This window comes from Mus caroli, unplaced genomic scaffold (genome assembly GCF_978045245.1).
Source record: "Mus caroli unplaced genomic scaffold, Mus_caroli_1 scaffold_8, whole genome shotgun sequence".
Classification (NCBI taxonomy): domain Eukaryota; kingdom Metazoa; phylum Chordata; class Mammalia; order Rodentia; family Muridae; genus Mus; species Mus caroli.
This window is the reverse complement of record NW_028227263.1, coordinates 58187547-58205666: the sequence shown is the minus strand read 5'-3', so window position 1 is coordinate 58205666 and position 18120 is coordinate 58187547. Positions and strand designations below refer to the sequence as shown.

The 18120-nt window shown below is 40.8% G+C and overlaps 1 non-coding gene and 1 pseudogene across 1 annotated transcript; one reads left to right on the top strand and one right to left on the bottom strand.

The window, feature by feature from the left end:
* Positions 1 to 5688: 5688 nt before the first annotated feature.
* Positions 5689 to 5825, top strand: LOC115031650 (small nucleolar RNA SNORA17). The gene has a single exon (XR_003837319.1). It is a non-coding gene; the product is annotated as a small nucleolar RNA SNORA17 (small nucleolar RNA).
* Positions 5826 to 11831: 6006 nt separating this feature from the next.
* Positions 11832 to 12302, bottom strand: LOC110297981 (small ribosomal subunit protein uS17 pseudogene; annotated as a pseudogene).
* Positions 12303 to 18120: the final 5818 nt, after the last annotated feature.

Here is an 18120-nt window from a genome sequence, read left to right as displayed (position 1 = left end):
GAATTGCCCTATGCTCACTGCGCCAGTCCATGCTTATACCCCTCTGAACCTATTCCTCCCTTAAAGCTTATTAGCCAGACAAACACACATGCACATATTGGATTTGAAAATATACTTAATTATCAAGTTTGCTTAAAGAGGGCAGCAACAATTACATAACTGGTATTATCAAAAACAATATTTTATTTTTTAGTAAACCTTTCCTTCTGGGAACCCAGAACAGACTTGTGGAATGTTCAGCATTCTAAAGCTTTTGTTTGTTTTCAGCACACTTAAAGTAAAATATTTTTCATCCTTTTCAATAGGGCAGACAAAGGCTTTAATTAAACAAATGTCACATGGGAACACTTGCCCTCCAAGCCTTTAGTGGTCCTAATTAGCAGATGCAGCTGTAGACTCTATCAATATTAGATGGTCTGTTTATTAGGTCCATTTATATCACAGCCATCAGGGAGCATGTGGGAGGCACCCCAGAATTACCAGCTTTAATTAAAATGATCTCAAATGGTGAGGAATATAATCCACACAAAATGGTCCAGGTAATAGAGGGAAATGAAAACATACAATATTTGGAATATTCTTAGGGCTTCCTTGGGAGGACTAAAGGAGAGTATTTGATATTTTTATTGTCAAAATCTGCATGAGAAAAAAGACATGAGAGGAACAGGCTGAGTTACAAAGATATATACCAACCAAATTCAAGCATTTCACTTTTCTCGCCTAGAGTTCCTGAGTGATTGCCTTGCTGTCACTAGGATTTGAAATAAGTAGATGAAGGGATGGGCACAACCATTTCATTCAAATGTTACATAACTTATTATAGAACAAGTTGATTATGTAATGTTAGGTCTGAAAAAAATCATAGAAATGTATTTTATAGATGATTGATAAATAGATAGGCAGACATATGGTTGATAGATAGATGATAAGTAATACTTGAAATTTTCTAGATAAAACATGCAAGGCTCAGAAATATTTTCTTATGATGGGAGAGATGACTTAGTGGTTAACAGCACTTGATACTCTTCCAATGGATCTTTGATTCCCAGAAATCACACGGCAGTAAAGTGCTATCTTTAATTATAGTTACAGATATGCAAGAGACCCATTGAAAGTATGTAGTGCACACACAGACACAGGCAAAACACCATACACATAAAATAATAAAATAAATAAATCTCAGAAATTTATTAAAATAATAAGTCCTTCTCAAATGTCTTTGTGTGTGTGTGTGTTTGTTTTTTGTTTTCTGTTTTTTTTGTTTGTTTGTTTGATTTTTTTTGTTTTTTTCAAGACAGGGTTTCTCTGTATAGCCTATGCTGTCCTGGAACTCACTTTGTAGATCAGGCTGGCCTCGAACTCAGAAATCCACCTGCCTCTGCCTCCGGAGTGCTGGGATTAAAGGTGTGTGCTACCATGCCTGGCTTCAAATGTCTTTAACTGAATGAGTGAGAACATGTGACTGACTCTAAATTCCAAACACCTTTATATACTATAGGATCACTCGGTCTGTCAACAGAAGGTAATGTTTCATCCAGTGGCACCTTTAAAAATATTTAAAATATTTCCTTTATTTTTTAATGTATACAAGTGTTTTTGCCTGTGTACTGTGTGATTGCCTGGTGCCTGCAGAGGACAGAAGAGGACATTGGAAACCCTGGGACTAGAATTACAAACAGCTGTAAGTCATCAGATGGGTTCTAGTAATAGAACCTGGGTTCTCTGGAAGAGCATTCAGTCCTCTTAACAACTGAGTTAACTCTCCAGGTCCCAAAATTTTATTCTTTTTTTTTTTCTTTAACATTTTTCTAATTTCTCTTTCTTTGTTGGTTTTTTTTCCAATTCATAAAATCAGAATAATATATGGTTCTCAAAATTGAACTATGTGAGATAAGGCACGAGAAAAGATTTTAGCATTTGAAAAGTGACAGTCCATTCTCATTTTGCATCAAGGCCTTGCTTCAAAAGACATATTGATACAGAGGCTCCAGGAGCTTTCACTGGGGATGCGTTGACTAACTGTAAAGCTGTATTGAAGGATAACCTCAAATAGAAGCTACCCTTCATGTTCTACCGAAACATAAACCAGTTTCGCTCGTTCAATTTTCTGGGGAAATAATTACAAGGGACATGTTTCTAAAGGGCAAAAGTTAGGAAAATTGAAAGGAATCATAACCAATGCATTATGGGAATGCTGCAGTCATTTAGGGGAAGCATCTAAATGATTTTATTGAAATTTCCTCAAAGGCACAACAGAATAAATTTCTGGCTCGACATATCCACAGAAAGCATAAAATTTATGTAAATGTACTTAGTTTTGTGTTGAAAATAGTACAGTTCTATGTGTCATTAAACTCGCTTTCTTTTTCCCTCTTTCTCTGTTACACACACACACACACACACACACTTTTTAAAAATGAACTAAATTCTCTCTCTCCACATCCACACTGACAGAAATCACCCAGACATGTTCCTGCTCCACAGAATATATCCTTTTATCCACAGTGACTGAAATAGCACTAAAAATGTTCAAGGAGATACAGTATACAATCTAAGATACACAAATTTGTAAAGAATTCAACTCAGGTGGATATAGCCTTTTAAAAATTATTTCCAAGGTGACTGTCATGACTGTGTTTTGCAACCAAGCCTAACATTTTGATACATTAGTGATTCATAGGAAGTCAATTACTTCCAGATGAAGAAGACAGAAGCCAGAGAAACTTACTTACCTTTTGTGTAAATGATTCATGTTTCTATAAATGCCACGGTCTACTTGTTAGAACATTCAACATTAAAGATTTTTGTTAGCTTACTTTTCAAACAGAAATAGGATTTGATGGAAAGCAAGGAGAAATCATAGTCCTAAATCTTTAGGTTTTACAGCTTGCTCCATTTTGCATTGTTAAAGTGACTGCCCCAGGGAATTGCTCGGAGCCCTCTAATCATGATGGGGGCTCATTTCTTAGTTTCTTCAGCTGCAGAACTTTGCTGACTAGTTACAACTCCCAGCTTGGTCCCTCTCTGGGAATTGCTCTTCAAGCACTGAATGTGACACAAGGTTATACCTGGTTCTTGTAATGTAATCTAGAATGCTCCTTAAGGGTCATCCAGTTCTATGCTCCCAAGGAGATGAGTTCTGCATTACTGCAGCACAAGTCACACTTCATCTTCTTCAGTCTTAATTCCTTCACACTCTTGCAGATGGTGCCATTTCTATAAACAAGTATTTATTCTAGTGTCTGTTTACTGGGAAGCCCAGCCTGTGACAACTTCTCAACTAAAGAGTTAACTGTCTTTTGCTCTTTCCACAGGGTGGTTTCATTAGGGCTCATCTGTGAGACGAAATGAAAACAATATATTAAGATATGCGAATCTGAGCCATCTTTGGGATGTTAGCCAGAAAAGTCTGTAAAGTGATCCTTTCCTATTTAACTGTCTTTAGTATAAGACTTCCTTATGCTTTAGATACTGTTTCTCAATATCTTGTAAAAAGGCATTAGAACCCAAGTCCTGTATCTTCAAGTCTAGTAGCTCCAGCTTGCTTTCGTCACTTATATTTTCAGGGGAGCACATAGCAGGACATCTTTATTCTAATTCTGAGTATGGCTATCACACTCAACTTGTCTATTTTCAAGTAAGTAGAAAAGCTCCTGCCTTTGAGTAGCATTTTCCTTCCCTGCAGCAATGAGCAGCAGTGCTGTAGAAGACAGATGTAGCATATTGCTAAACTGAGTCCCAAACATAGCACAGAACCCTCAGAACAGTTCAAGATCGACCTGGAGAAAACAGAAAAAATAATCTTAGGTGTTTGATGTTCCAGTTATTTCAGGATTGTTTGTTATCACAGCATAACCTAACGTGATCGATTCCGACTAATAGATTATTTTCTTTACCTAAGATGCATTAGTAGAGAATCACAATCTTCTGCTAGAATTGAAGTATCATTTACACCTGAATGTACCTTAAATGGTAATATAATTGACAAAATTTGTGCTTGCAATCAAGTGGATATAATTTAATTTGAATATCCAAGCTATTACATGTGATTTAATACCCTGGCTTAAATGTTTATTTCTCAGACTCCACTTACTACTCATTAGATGAAGCTAATACTTTTATTAAAGCATTGACAAAATGGTTTGATAGTTCCACAAAATAAGATGGCTTAAGAAGACGGATGACAGCACCAAAAAGTGTTTTACAGGATGTTGTCAACCTGCTTTTGCCCCCAAATGGATGGGGCAAGGGATGCTGTAAAATGGTATCTTCATGAACTGACACAGCTACTGTACTCTTGAAGTCAGCAGCTATGTGTGTTACCCACACATCAAGCCAATCAATGTTCCAGGTCAGAAAGAGGATGGGATCCCAGGGACCCACTGATAACTGAAGAACTATTGGCAGTTACTAGCTACTGTGGGAAGAGAGCGACATTCTTTAGAGATGGTTATACTGGTAGACTGCTGATCCTCCATTGGATGACCCATTTATGAACATAAGGTCAGTAATAATTGGATTCAATGGGTTTAAGAAAGAAGACAAGCAAACGTGAATAGCTAGCAAAGTAATGTGTTGTGGGGAATTCAAGAAGAATTGAAGGAGAGAAATGAAGTGTGGATAGATTATATTAAGTGTATGTGTGAAATTCTCTGAGAACTCTAAAAAATCATTCATAAAAATCTTAATAAAAAGCAAATGAATTTTCATATCTGTCTTTCCACTACATCTCCAGGGGTGACTGATAGCTTCCAGTAGCCTCTGGAAAACCATAGGGCACATATAAGAGTGCGGATCCAGTAATGTGTTATTCATAAGGAATGTGAAAAACATATCACTGTTTAAAATGCAGATTCTCTATGCCTATCACATTCAACAGATTAGAATTTTAGAATATGCTGTGTATTTTTAGAAAATCCTTTTGACAACACTTCTCTGAGATAGAAAAGTTACTGTAAAGAACAAATGCTAATACTTCTTTTCTATATGATCACATTTAAATGGTTGACACAACCAAAAAGGCTTTCAACGGAGTTCTCCAAACAATCTACATCCCATCAAGGGAAGATCACTCACTTCACTGTGGCTGCCTCAAAGGAGACTCAACAGAGCTCTTAAGGGAATGTGATTCACACTTCAAAGTGATACATCTAAGTGGAAAATCTTTGTGAATTATTTGTGTGTCTGAGCGTCACATGAACTGTAATCTGACTAAGGTGCAGTTAGCTGATGAGGATCAAGGAGCAGAGATATGAGTCTTGAAGTCTAAGTAACATCAGATATCTATGAAATGAGGGCAAAGATACTTCAAAAACCTCCTCATACAAGTGAGTCATTAGAGTTTGAAATCTTTTGGATGGAACTTTTTTTTTTATAGTTTAGAAATAGTTCTCTCATTGGTTATAGTATTATTGTTGTTGTTGTCATTATTATTTTTAATAGGAGTCTCACTTTGATGCCTAGGCTAGTCAGATACTCCTGGGCTCATTTGTTTTTCTCATACCAGCCTCCCAAGCAACTGGAACTAAGGGCATGTGCCACCATTCCTGCATCTCCTTATAGTCTTTTCAGTAGTGGTGAGTGGGTTGCAACTGTCACCTTTTTAGCATCTTTTACATCAAGTCACTTTTCTTCACTTCTTATTGTAAGTTAATAGGTCAACAATAGGAGGTTGAAAATAGCTAAGGTCCTGCCCCTAGAGGCCTTCCTGGCATGGCATGGCTGCTATGTCGCATGTGTGTCAGTAGGTGGCAGAGAGGAGAGAGGCTGTGTCTACACTCAGTGCTCTAACCTGTGAACATCTGAATGATTAACAGACCTTGAGAGAGAGCAATGCTGAGATGACCACCAGAACAAGCACCAGGTAGGCCTGGAGGGGCTCCCAGGATGGGAGCAAGTTGCTGACAAGAAGAACCCCACCTGGGATGGTAGGTCTGAGTGTCAAGGACTGAGAAAGATAACCCTCGATCCTTGCCAGGGGCCAATGGGGCAGTCAGGGAAAGGAACAAACTCCAGACTACCACCAGACTGGCACCATGTGGCCTCAAGAGGAAGCTAGCCTGAGAGAACAACCAATTTAGTGCTGCACAGGCCTGGTGGGGGCTGGGAGACCATGCCAGAGATGACTCCTGCCCTGTGTCCTATGGTAAAAGCATGCCATAGCACTCTCAAGACCATTTCTGAAATGACCCCAGACACCCAGAGATTCTGGGTGCTACTAAGGATGAGCAAGTAAGTGGTGGAGAAATGAGAGAGAAAGAGAAACAGAATGATATAGGCACAAGGAAGAGAGGCAGAACTGTAGAAATCTCAAGGGTAGTGAGGAACAGCCTGATGTGAGTAGCCAGTGATGCCAACTGGGACTGTGGTGAGGTCCTGGCCTGTCCTACCACTGAAGGCCATGCCTGGGTCCATGACCCTGTTGCATCAGTGATTTGTTACCACCAAAATCCAGGAGGATATGTTTGGTCTTGCCTGCTACCTGGGGACATACTGAGGTCTATAGGCTGTGAAGAACTAGCTCCACCCCTTGCCTTGGTGTCATGGGAGAGCTGGTTCTAAGGAGCATGAGAACTGAAGAGCTGACTCCCACCCCTAGCCAGCTGAAGTACTCAGGAGAGTGGGCCTGCACATTTCAGGAGTTGTGTGTGCTCTGGCCCCGAGGATACAAGCATGGGAGTGCTACCTCTATCAAACTCCTCTCTTCTGTGGTGGTATGAATAAAGGAGAGATGCTCTCCTTTCCCCAGCCTCTTACTACCTACAGAAGGCAGGAGCCCTGGCCCTGCAGTCATGAGAGCAGGAGAGCTGTTCCTGCTCTTCATCAGCTTTGGAGAGCAAACACTAACTCACCTGGGTAGCAGATTAGAGCTGGTCTTGGTGGTGGTGATGGTGGTGAGGCTGGATGAGCTGGTCTTGAGGACATGAGAGTGTGAGAGCTGGCCCTGCCACTTGTCTGCTTTGTATTGACATGGGCAAGGGAGAGATGTACCCCGTTAACCCTTACCATCTCTAGCAGGCAGGAGAGCTGACCCAGAGGTCATCAGTGAGGGAGAGCTGTCCCTGCCCCTCACCTGCTGCTACATTCAGGAGAGCAGGCCTTGTATCTTACCTAGAGAGCACAATAGAGCTGACCCTGATGGCAGGGGCATGGGTGAGATAGCCCCAAGGGTGTGAGATTGAAAATGCTGACCCACAAATTGTCTGCTGTGCTGCAGGATGGAGGAGGGAGAGATGTTCTCTGCATCCGTTATCTTTTACCACATAACACAGGTGGGTGGGAGAACTGGTCCTCTGGTCATGAAAGCAGGAGAGCTGTCCTTGCCCCTCACCTGCTGTAGCACTTAGGAGAACAGGCCCTGCACCATGACTGGACAACACAGTAGAGCTAGATCTGTCTGGATGTGGGGGTTGCAGGTGAGCCAGGCCTGAAGGCAGGAGTGTGGGAGAGCCTGACCTGCCTCTTGTCTGCTGGGTAGTGGCTCAAATGAGTGAGAGATGCCCTCCTCCCCTTCTTCATCCATCACCACTTACAGCAGGCTAGAAAAGCTTGTCCCAGGTTCATGAGAGTGGAAGAATTGACCATGTCCATCACCAACTGCAACACTGAGGAGAGCAGGCCCTGCACCTTTCCTGAGCAGCAGGGTAGAGATAGTTCTGGTTGCCAGGATTGTAGGTTAGCAGGTCCTGAAGGCAGAAAAGTAGCAGCACCAGTGGGCTCACAAGCTTAGATACCTCTAAGGTCCACATTCAGGAGTTTAAATTGCCCCACTCTAACATCTATCTCATTGATAAATGCTGGAATGCATGAAGGGCCTCATCCTACAAGTCCAAATCGATAGGATCACCATAACACAGAACAACAACAGGATATCTGAGAGGAGTCCAAGTGAAGTTTCAGTATTGATGGAATAGCTGAAGTCAGAGGTCATCTACCAGACCAATGAGTCATTGCAATGAACTTTTGCAAGCAAAGTGTGAACAAAAGGATATACTGTGGACACACTGTGATGCACTACAGCTTCCACAATCAGATATTTTTTTTTTCTGTTTGGGGGAGAGGTTGCAAGGGTGGAAGGGTATGTACAAGGGGAGAGGAGGATGAGTACAATTGGGGTGCATGATGGAAAATTAACAAAGAACCAAATGAAAAGTTAAAAAGAGAAAAAAAAAAAAAAAAAAAAAACAAGGCTGACTCTAATTCCAATGGTGTCATTGAGCTTTCTCCTTCTAGAACAAGAAAGCAAAAGTCACTTTTGTTTTTAGTTTTGGGTTAAAGTGAACTCATACCTGATGAATTCTGTGGTAAAGAGTAAGAGGAATATAGGATTGACTAGTAATTGTGGCTTTGAGAAATGGTGTAAGGGACTGAGGCTGATCCACCTCTGTTGGGTAGAAGTCCTTGGCTAAGCACTAAACAAGGAGTCTCAACCCTAGTTTCTAGCACCACAAACTTTCGGTGCATCATATGCTCAAGGAGAGCATGGATAACCAGCAAAGATACACAGTGTTCCTTTCCTTGCTTGAGTTTTGATGCCTGGAAAGTACCACTTCATAACTTTTCCCACCATTCCCCTGTCCTGCCAGAATTCTTGCGTCATGCAGGAAATCAGAAAGGAAACTATACCAAATGTCTTCCAAGTAGCTTGATGTTGGATTTCTCACCAATATGGGTGGGCGAGGTGTCTTTAGAAATCTCAAACAAAACTGAGAATTTGTAACAAATGTGATGCTGCTGGCACTTGAATTATTGAGAAATTTGGACTTATGATTCATCCAGCACCCTTGCTCCAGTTAAACTGGGGTTGCTGGCAGACTCCTACATTTGATTTCTGTTAGAACAGAGTGTGCTTGCAAGGCAAAGATGTAGTATATTCTGAATTATCACCGGTCTGATAAAATGGAGTTACTGCATTTTTTTCGAGTCACATGAGAATATAAGGGATTGGGGATCAGTGTGCCACTCAGACTTGCCCTCATTCCCTTCTAATGTGCGGGAGCCAAATTTGAATCACAAAGATGAGTGTTTCATCACTTTTACCACTCTGATGGAATGAAACTCATTAGAATTATGTCCAGTTCTTATCAATATTTTGAGAGTGTGGAATGTTTTATTCATCACCAGACAACATCGGTTGGCTCATTCATCATGCTACTCTGTGACACTCCATTTCTCAGTACATATTTCTCATCCACAAGTATATTCTAGGATATCAGACACCAAAATGCCAGCAATGCCAGGAGTCAATGTATCAAGAAGTAGTTTTCAACTAAAGAGATGTAGCAATTAGATGATTAACATACACCTTCCTTTCTGTGGTGACAGAGAGATGAGTAACTTGGTGGCATTGACTACATTGTCTTTGAGTTTCCCATTCATATTGAGATCTACTTGCCCTTAATCTTCACTAATTTGCTTGATATTTTAGATGTTGCTGATTTTCTTCTATTTCTTGTTTCCTGACACCATTTTCTCATCTGTGTTTTCTGTGAAAAACTCCCAAACATGTGATTTGCACACATATCATACCTCAAATATTTCTTCAGGAAGACATCAACTGAATGTGTCTGTCTCTTTAAGGCTGGACGGGGATGCAACAAATACTTATTGGGGTTTGAGGATGTCAAATTAAAAATGATCCATTGTAACAACAAAACAATGTTAAATTATCACAAAAAAGCAAGATAATAACAAATATCCTTGGTCCTCCTTAACACATTTTCACAGCTTTGGTGATTTGATTCCCCATAACTGGATGCTTTGCTAATCTCTCCAGCAAAACAAGAACAGCACTAACTTTTAGGCAGTGTAAAATAGGTTAAGTGCACAGAACTGAGATAGAAAACAGAAACATCAGTTTATGAATTTGTCATAAGAAATAATGACCACAAAGACTGAAATACTCCATTTTCATGTGACACCTGCATATGTTGCTAGAGGGTAACCTAACATGATTCCAAATAACAATAAGATGTGTGAATACCGTGCACTCCAAACAAGAGAAAAAGCATCTGGAGTCTAAGGGCACTGGTCTCTGCCTGATCCCTAATCTAAGTGTGCTAAAACTCCTTCACACACAATTCTTCTCCAATCATTCCACATTGACGTTCCTTCTTGAACAATACTTGCAAATTGTTGGCTAGATTTGAATACCCACTGGAAAATGTAATCATGAGAAATGCCTCTGACATTCTCAACCCCTGTTAGTCTCCCATTCTTTCTGTAAATGTTAACTAATTCAATTCAATGCAAACTGGCTCTGCTGGACTGTAAATTATTCATAAATGTGCTATGATTTTTTGCATATGCCAGACTGTTTTCACTTCCAAGAGTCAAACTCCTTTCCCCAGTGTTTAGTTCCAAGAGGGCTAATGCACTGCAAAGACTAATTTTAGTTACCAATCCATGCTCTGTCTGCTGCGTGGATCTCTTCAGGTGGACATCTTTGAATTTTAAGCCTGGTATTGTTTGTGTCCCTAAGCTCTGTTCTTTGTACTTTGCCACACTGTTCCTCAGAGGCAATAGCATCAATTCTTTACGTCACAGCTGATTTGAAGAAAGATTTCTACCCCTAGAACAAAGTGTGACAACTCCTAAAGATCTATCTAGCTTCTAAGAACATATAATTTCCGAATGTTCTTCGTCTGGCTAAATGTCAAAATTAAGACTTTTTTTTTTTTTTTTTTTTTTTGGTAAGTAATTCTGACAAAAATTATTGCTCTTGAGTATTCAGGGACATGAAACCATGTGTGAGTTATCTTCTTAATTGCCTCAGTTTTTCACTTCACTGACTTTAGAATCATGATATAACTTGCCATGTCTCCTCACTCATCCACATTGCATCTGATATGGATGGTCCAAGAGGAATGCAAGTAACTTTCTAAAGACTGTAAAACACCTAGTTATCTGTCCTGACCCTGCTCAGGAGCAACTACACACAATGCTGTAATTAACTGAGATTGGCTATGAATGGAAATCGTGTAGATGGATTTTATTATGAAGGAATAAAAACAGGCTTACTAACCTAATGTGATATTTATCCAGCACATATGTTGTAGTTGTTCAGTTTTCTAGAACTTTCTTTTTATATATCTTCCTTGTTACTTCCATTTCCTCCTTTTATAGTCTACCCAATTAAAAATTGCTGATGCTCCCACTGTGAAATCAAGTACATGACTCTCAAAGAAAGTTGTAGAAAATGTAAAAAGTAGATCTGTTCAAAAAACAGTTTAATTCTATCACTCAGATGCAGAGAAGCCTGGATATTTGTGAGTTTGAGGCCACCGTGGTCTACATATTAAGTTCCAGGACAGCCATGACTACAGACTACATAGAGAGACTCCGTGTTAAAACTTAAACAAAAGAGCAACAGCAATAAAAACATCTATTTTCTAATAATTGAAAAATATTTCTGTTAATCTCGTCATGTAGCCTTCCTTTTTGGTGTACACACAGAACATAAGCTAGTTTTTGCTTGTTGCTTTAAAGTTTGTCATCTTACCTATTTTTGGGAACCACTTATTTTGCAATCTCCTTTTCTTGGAGAAGAGGAGGTAAGAATAGATCAGGAGGGGAGATCCAGATAAACAAATATAAGCAACACTCCCAGAAATGTAAACACAGGGAATGAGGCAGAGCCAAGTAGTAGTTCGTTCTACTGGGGATTGTTGGAAAATGTGTGTTTATAAGGTCAGCAGGACCAGTAATCATTGAACTGGACCACCATGTTGAGAGATGTGCACTATAGTTAGATGACCAAAGGAAAGAATTTCTTTTTTTTTTTAAGTTGGAAAAATAAATTTACTTGTTCTAGGGTGTTGGCCAGAGTCCCCTTAGAACTTCTAAAACTGCTTCTTTGTGCCAGCAGCCTTGGTGACCTTGAGCATATTGACTTGAACATTCTTGCTCAGGGGCCTACATTCTCCAACAGTGACAATGTCTCTGATCTGTAAATCCCTAAAACAGGGGGACAGGTGCACAGACATGTTCTTGTGACTCTTCTCAAAGCGATTATATTTTTCAATGTAATGGAGATAGTCCCAGCAGATGACAATGGTCCTCTGCATCTTAGTCTTGGTTACGACACCAGACAGGATCTGACCTTGGATGAAGACATTACTAATGAAGGGGCATTTCTTGTCCATGTAGATGTCCTCAATAGCTTCCTTGGGACTCTTGAAGCCTAGACCAATGTTTTTGTAGAACTGAGGGAGTTTTTCCTTGCTGGTTTCTCCAAGCAAAACAGGCTTCTTGTTTTGAAAGATTCTAGGCTGCTATTGGCAAGAACACTCCATTTGAATGTCTTCCACCTTCCCAGCAGCCTGAGAAAAGGGCAGGTAGACCAACTCCCAGATTCCTTATTCATCCAAGGGAAGACTTTCTTTCTTTTTCTTTTTTAAAATATATTTTATTGGACATTTTCTTTATTTACATTTCAAATGTTATCCCCTTTCCTGATTCTCCACGCCTCCCAAAATCCTCCATCATGCCCCCCTTCCTGTTTCTATGAGGGTGTTCCCCCACCCACCTACCCACACACTCCTGCATCCCCATCCTGGCATTTCCCTACACTGGGGTAATGTTCCTTCACAGGAGCAAGGGCCTTTCCTCTCATTGATGCCCAACAAGGTTATCCTCAGCTACATCTGTGGCTAGAGCTATGGGTTGCTCTATGTGTATTCTTTGACATCCAATAGAGGGGTAATATCCAATATATACAAAGAACTCAAGAAGTTAAACTCCAGATAATCAAATAGCCCTATTAAAAATGGGGTGCCGGGCGTGGTGGGGCATGCCTTTAATCCCAGCACTCGGGAGGCAGAGGCAGGCAGATTTCTGAGTTCAAGGCCAGCCTGTTCTACAAAGTGAGTTCCAGTGAGTATACAGAGAAACCCTGTATCGAAAAGACAAAAAACAAAACAAAAACAAACAAAAAAAAAACCCCAAAAAACCAAAAAAGGGGGGAGCAGAGCTAAACATAGAATTATCAACTGTGGAAACTTGAATGGTTAAGAACCATTTAAAGAAATGTTCAACATCCTTAGTCATCAGGGAAATGCAAATCAAAACAACTCTGAGTTTCTATCTCACACCATTCAGAATAGCTAAGTTCAAAAACTCAGGTGACAGAAGATGCTGGCAAGGATGTGGAGAAAGAGAAACACTCTTCCACTGTTGGTGGGATTGAAAGCTGGTACGACACTCTGGAAATCAGTCTGGTGGTTTCTCAGAAAATTGGACCTGAGGACCCAGCTGTACCATTCCTGGGCATATACCCAGAAGATGTTCCAACATGTAATATGGATACATGCTCCACTATGTTCATAGCACCCTTATTTATAATATACAGAAACTGGAAAGAATTCAGATGTCCCTCAACAGAGAAATGAATACAGAAAATGTGGTACATTTACACAGTGGAGTACTACTCAGCTATTAAAATTGATGAATTCATGAAATTCTTAGGCAAATGGATGAAACTAGAAACTATAATACTGAATGAGGTAACCCAAATACAAAAGAATACACATGGTATGTACTCAATGATAAGTGGATATTAGCCCAAAAGCTTGGACTACCCAAGGTAATATTTCACAGACCACATGAAGCCCAAGAAGAAGGAAGACCAAAGTGTGAATTATTTGGTCTTTCTTAGAAGGGGGGAACTAAATACTCACAGGAGAAAATATGAAGACAAAGTGTAGAGCAGAGACTGAAGGAAAGGCCATTCAGAGACCACCCCATCTGGAGATCCATCCATATACAGTCACCAAACCCAGACACTATTGTGGTTGCCAAGAAGCACTTGCTGACAGGAGGCTAATATAGGGAGACCTTCCAAGAACCTGATAAATACAGAGGCAGATGCTTGCAGCTTACCATTGGACTTAGCACGAGGTCCCCAATGGAGGAGTTAGAGAAAAGATTGAAGGAGCTGAAGATGTTTGCAACCACATAGGAAGAACAACAATATCAACACACCAGAATCCTCAGGGCTCCAAGAGACTAAACCACTAAGGGAAGAATTTCTTAAACAGTGACTTTACCACTGTTAATTACAGAACAAGCTTTAGCTCATTGCCAGAACTCAGTTATATCTATTGATTACATGGAAGAACAAATGGCAGCTATGTAGAAAACAGAAAGCAATATAATCATGTAGAGACAAGGAAAACCATTAAAAAGAAAACTTGTTTTCCTGTTATTGTGTTGAATAAGTTTCTAGAATCACAAATAATAGAGGATGGATGGGCTTATACAAAATTAAAATTTAAATAATGTTCTCTCATCAGATTCTTATGGTGTCAGATGAGTAGGTTACTTTCTCTTAGTAGTCTGCTTAAGTCTCTGTCAGGGAATGGGAGTATTTGTATTAAAGATAACACAGATCGAATAACCTGCAAAAAAGTGTAGCTTTAATGGAGGTAGGCATAAGATCAGTACCTGTGCTCCATGTAGTCAACCTAATGAATTCCCAGAGTGCCCAGTCATCTATTAAGAATACTCATACACAACTGAACATTTAAAATTCAAGACAGGACACTCACCAGCTACCCACAACACCCACCACAGGATCTTAAGACTTCTGGTGAGTGGAGCACAGCTTCTGCTCCAATCCAAGTGCTCGGGACCTGAGACTGCATTAGTTAGGGAAGCAGAAACCGGCCTGAGTAGGGCCACAGGCCTCATCCGGCCGGATCAGCGCCAGGGTAGCGGGAGAGCAGGGTTGCCTGACACCCGCCAGCTACCCACGACCCCCTCCGCAGGATTTTGGGACTGCTGGTGAGTGGAACACAGCTTCTGCTCCAGTCCAATCACGTGGGACCTGAGACTGCTCTGGTTGGGGAGAGAGAAATCCGGCATACATAGGGCCACAACCCTCTTCCGGTCAGAAAAGCACCGGGGCAGCTGGGGCGCAGGGTCGGCTGACACTCGCCAGCTATCCACAATACCCGCCACAGGATCTTAAGACTTCTGGTGAGTGGAGCACAGCTTCTGCTCCAATCCAATTGCGCGGGACCTGAGACTGCACTAGTTAGGGAAGCAGAAACCGGCCTGAGTAGGGCCACAGGCCTCATCCGGCCATTTCAGCGCCGGGGTAGCGGGAGCTCAGGGTTGCCTGACACCTGCCAGCTAACCACAACCCCTGCCACAGGATTTTGGGACTGCTGGTGAGTGGAACACAGCTTCTGCTCCAGTCCAATCACGCGGGACCTGAGACTGCTCTGGTTGGGGAGAGAGAAATCCGGCCTACATAGGGACACAACCCTCTTCCGGTCAGAAAAGCACCGGGGCAGCTGGGGCGCAGGGTCGGCTGACACTCGCCAGCTACCCACAACACCCGCCACAGGATCTTAAGACTTCTGGTGAGTGGAGCACAGCTTCTGCTCCAATCCAATTGCGCGGGACCTGAGACTGCATTAGTTAGGGAAGCAGAAACCAGCCTGAGTAGGGCCACAGGCCTCATCCGGCCGGATCAGCGCCGGGGTAGCTGGAGAGCAGGGTTGCCTGACACCCGCCAGCTACCCATGACCCCCGCCGCAGGATTTTGGGACTGCTGGTGAGTGGAACACAGCTTCTGCTCCAATCTTTAAACAGTGACAACGATAACAACTAACCCCAGAGATTACCAGATGGCGAAAGGTAAACGTAATAATCTTACTAACAGAAACCAAGACCACTCACCATCATCAGAACCCAGCACCCCCACTTCGCCCAATCCAGGACACCCCAACACACCGGAAAAGCTAGACACGGATTTAAAAGCATATCTCCTGATGATGATAGAGGACTTCAAGAAGGACTTTAATAACACACTTAAAGAAATGCAGGAGAACACTGCTAAACAGGCAGAAGACAATAAAGAGGAAGCACAAAAATCCCTTAAAGAATTGCAGGAGAACACTGCTAAAGAGTTACAAATCCTTAAAGAAAAACAGGATAACATAATCAAACAGGTAGAATTCCTTACAGAAAAACAGGAAAACACGTCCAAAAAGATGATGGAAATGAACAAAACCATACTAGACCTAAAAAGGGAAGTAGACACAATAAAGAAAACCCAAAATGAGGCAACACTGGAGATAGAAACCCTAGGAAAGAAATCTGGAACCATAGATATGAGCATCAGCAACAGAATACAAGAGATGGAAGAGAGAATCTCAGGTGCAGAAGATTCCATAGAGAACATTGGCACAACAATCAAGGAAAATGTAAAATGCAAAAAGATCCTAACTCAAAACATCCAAGAAATACAGGACACAATGAGAAGACCAAACCTACGGATAATAGGAGTGGATGAGAATGAAGATTTTCAACTCAAAGGACCAGCAAACATCTTCAACAAAATTATAGAAGAAAACTTCCCAAATCTAAAGAAAGAGATGCCCATGAACATACAAGAAGCCTACAGAACTCCAAATAGACTGGACCAGAAAAGAAATACCTCCCGACACATTATAATCAGAACAACAAATGCTCTAAATAAAGATAGAATACTAAAAGCAGTAAGAGAAAAAGGCCAAGTAACATATAAAGGCAAGCCTATCAGAATTACACCAGATTTTTCACCAGAGACTATGAAAGCCAGAAGATCCTGGACAGATGTTATACAGACACTAAAAGAACACAAATTCCAGCCCAGGCTACTATACCCAGCCAAACTCTCAATTAATATAGATGGAGAAACCAAAGTATTCCATGACAAAACCAAATTCACACATTATCTCTCCACGAATCCAGCCCTTCAAAGGATAATAACAGAAAAAAACCAATACAAGGACAGGAACCATGCCCTAGAAACAACAAGAAGGTAATCTCTCAACAAACCTAAAAGAAGACAGCCACAAGAACAAAATGCCAACTTTAACAACAAAAATAACAGGAAACAACAATTACTTTTCCTTAATATCTCTTAATATCAATGGACTCAACTCCCTGATAAAAAGACATAGACTAACAAACTGGCTACACAAATAAGACCCAACATTTTGCTGCTTACAGGAAACTCATCTCAGAGAAAAGGATAGACACTACCTCAGAATGAAAGGCTGGAAAACAATTTTCCAAGCAAATGGCATGAAGAAACAAGCTGGAGTAGCCATTCTAATATCTGATAAGATTGACTTCCAACCCAAAGTCATTAAAAAAGACAGGGAGGGACACTTCATACTCATGAAAGGTAAAATCCTCCAAGAGGAACTATCAATCCTGAATATCTATGCTCCAAACACAAAGGCAGCCACATTCATTAAAGAAACCTTAGTAAATCTCAAAGCACACATTGCACCTCATACAATAATAGTGGGAGACTTCAACACACCACTTTCACCAATGGACAGATCATGGAAACAGAAACTAAACAGGGACACAGTGAAACTAAGAGAAATTATGAATCAAATGGATCTGGCAGATATCTACAGAACATTCTATCCTAAAACAAAAGGATATACCTTCTTCTCAGCACCTCATGGTACCTTCTCCAAAATTGACCACATAATTGGTCACAAAGCAGGCCTCAACAGATACAAAAATATTGAAATTGTCCCATGCATCCTATCAGATCACCATGGACTAAGGCTGATCTTCAATAACAAAATAAATAATAGAAAGCCAACCTTCACGTGGAAACTGAACAACACTCTTCTCAATGATACCTTGGTCAAGGAAGGAATAAAGAAAGAAATTAAGGACTTTTTAGAGTTCAATGAAAATGAAGCCACAACATACCCAAACTTATGGGACGCAATGAAAGCATTTCTAAGAGGAAAACTCATAGCTCTGAGTGCCTCCAAAAGGAAACTAGAGAGAGCACACATTAGCAGCTTGACAACACACCTAAAAGCACTAGAACAAAAGGAAGCAAATTCACCCAAGAGGAGTAGACTGCAGGAAATAATCAAACTCAGGGGTGAAATCAACCAAGTGGAAACAAGAAGAACTATTCAAAGAATCAACCAATCAAGGAGCTGGTTCTTTGAGAAAATCAACAAGATAGATAAACCCTTAGCCAGACTCACTAGAGGGCACAGGGAAAGCATCCTAATTAACAAAATCAGAAATGAAAAAGGAGACATAACAACAGATTCTGAAGACATCCAAAACACCATCAGATCCTTCTAC